The sequence below is a fragment of the Erinaceus europaeus genome, chromosome 13, assembly GCF_950295315.1.
Source record: "Erinaceus europaeus chromosome 13, mEriEur2.1, whole genome shotgun sequence".
Classification (NCBI taxonomy): domain Eukaryota; kingdom Metazoa; phylum Chordata; class Mammalia; order Eulipotyphla; family Erinaceidae; genus Erinaceus; species Erinaceus europaeus.
The window spans coordinates 37,740,139-37,742,830 of NC_080174.1; the positions used below are offsets into that span (position 1 = coordinate 37,740,139).

At 39.6% G+C, this 2,692-nt stretch overlaps 1 non-coding gene across 1 annotated transcript; it reads left to right on the forward strand.

Annotated features, from left to right (window-relative positions):
* Positions 1-811: 811 nt before the first annotated feature.
* LOC132532480 (U6 spliceosomal RNA) lies at positions 812-918 on the forward strand. Its single transcript, XR_009544435.1, has one exon. It is a non-coding gene; the product is annotated as a U6 spliceosomal RNA (small nuclear RNA).
* The last annotated feature ends 1,774 nt before the right edge of the window (positions 919-2,692 follow it).

A 2,692-nucleotide genomic window follows, 5' to 3' on the forward strand; every position in this document is an offset into this window, starting at 1 on the left:
CTATCTTTCTCTCTCTCTTATCTATCTCCCCTTCCCCTCTCAATTTATCTCTTTATTTAATTTTATTAAATAAAATAGGGGAACAAAAAAAAAGGAAAAAATGGCCACCAGTTGTTATGGATTCGTAGTTCTGGCACCAAGCTCCAGTGATAACAATAAAGGAAAAAATAATAATAATAATAAATTTAAATTTAAGGAAGTCATATGCATTACTAAAGATCATACAGCTAGCAAGGGGCAGGGTCAAGCTTTGATTAGCAGGCACATGAGCAGAAAGCCCAGAGGGTATGGTGGGTACCCAAAGCCTACTTGTCCTTGGAGAAGATACAATGCCTGCATTGTAGTCCTTCTCATACACCAAAATTGCTAAGTATACAATCACCAAGGGCTCTTCCTGCTACCCATACAAGAAACCCAGGAGGTATCTGGAAAAATCTACCTCTATCATATTGCTTCAATATGAGCAGTTGAATTGATGTGTAGAATACAAATGTTCCTTAGGGTGAAAGATACAACATTTGACCTAGTTGTCATGGCATCAACTAGACTGGAAATAAAGGATAAGGGCATAAGCCTGTGCAACCACTGGCAATTCTTTCAGCATGAGAAATTCGGTTAGGTGGATTCTCCAATGGAATGAGGTCTAATAATCATTTTCAATCATGACCATGACTGGAGGATATATGGTTAATAGAAGGTGCCATCTGGCAAGGAAGCTTCCAAAGCCACCTTTAGGTAGGACTCTGGAGGGAAGAGGAGAGCAGTTTGTCCTGAGTGGTACAGTGAAGTTAATTTTAAACAAGACACTGGGGTGCTCGCTTCAGCAGCACATATACTAAAATTGGAATGATACAGAGAAGACTAGCATGGCCCCTGCACAAGGATGGCATGTAAATTCATGAAATGTTCCATATTTTTGAATAAACAAACAAAACAGTGGGGAATGCTTAGAAGTCATAAAGAGAGAGTGAGATATCCCCCCTCTTCCACATGGGTAGATAACAAGATGTCATCTGCAAATCAAGAGGCAAGATTTCACTAGAACCCAACCATACTGGAACTCTGTTTCAGGACTTTCCATTCTCCAGAACTGTGAGAAATAAGTTACTCCATCTGTAGCATTTTTGTTAAATCATCGATGAAAGTACTAAACACTAGTAGAAGCCTAGATTATTGTAAAAGCATAGCAACTAAGGTAGAACATGACTGGTACAAGGATACACAGACCAATAGAGTATAGGAAAACCCACAGATATGGTGCTTGTTGTATGGCAAAGACTACCCTGTCATGCAGTTGGAAAAAACAATCGTTTCCAGTTAGTCAAGTAGGTATCCATATGAGAAAAAAAAAATCATGACCCTTAAACCATACACAAAATTATTCCAGATAAACTATGGATCTAAACATGAAAGTTTCATATGCAGTGAAGAAAGTATAATCAATTCCACCACTCGCTGCAGCTAATTTTAAGTTATTTCTCTTTGTGGTAATTATCCTGGTGAAGAAACATTAGGCCAATTTAAAAAAGAAAGACTTTTGTTAGTCTGGATGTCATGAAGCAATTTTCTCATGTTTAGAAGTTTTGCCATTTTACCCTTTATTATTATTTATGTTGTTGTTGTTACCAGGGTTACACCAGGTGCTGATGAAGTATAAAAGTGTACATCACTTTCTTAAACTGTTTGACAGATATACTAAAGCTGACAAATACATAGTTCATTACCTGCTAATCCCATATGTGGGTATAAACCCAGCAGGAATGATTGGTCATGTATCCCAAAAGCCATTTGCAAGAATGTTCTTAAGGGACATTTTTTGTTTACTTGTTTGTTTTGTATTTTATTTTTTATTTTATTTATTTATTTAAGAAAGGAGACATTAACAAAACCATAGGATAGGAGGGGTACAACTCTACACAATTCCCGCCACCCAATCTCTATATCTCATCCCCTCCCCTGATAGCTTTCCCATTTTCTATCCCTCTGGGAGCATGGACCCAGGGTCGTTGTGGGTTGCAAAAGGTGGAAGGTCTGGCTTCTGTAATTGCTTCCCTGCTGAACATGGGCATTGACTGGTTGATCCATACTCCCAGTCTGCCTCTCTCTTTCCCTATTAGGGTGAGTTTCTGGGGAAGCAGAGCTCCAGGACACATTGGTGGGGTCTTCAGTCCAGGAAAGCCTGGCCGGCATCCTGAAAGCATCTGGAACCTGGTGGCTGAAAAGAGAGTTAACATACAAAGCCAAACAAATTGTTGAACAATCATGGACTCAAAGGTTGGAATAGTGGAAATGAAGTGTTGGGGAGTACTCACTGCAAACTATAGTGTACTTCTGCTTTCAGGTATATATTTTGCCCTAGTTTATGGATACGTGTGAACATATGCTCTATCTCAGGGGACCTGGTCTATATCTAGGTTTTGGGACTTTGTTAGGAAGTGAACCACCTGGGATGGAATTAGAGAATACTATGAAAGGAAAGGTCTCACCCGAGTAATGAAGTTGAAGGGTTGTCATTCCACACATGAAGTCTCTGGACACAGTCTGAACTGAAGCATGTTGAGGTGGCACTCCTTACGTTGATTAGGTTGTGATCAGCGGATGCAATATTATTTTATTTGATATGAATTGGGAGAAGCATGCAGGAAAGTGGGCCCTACACTAAGGTTCCAGGACTGGGGGAAATATAGGCTCT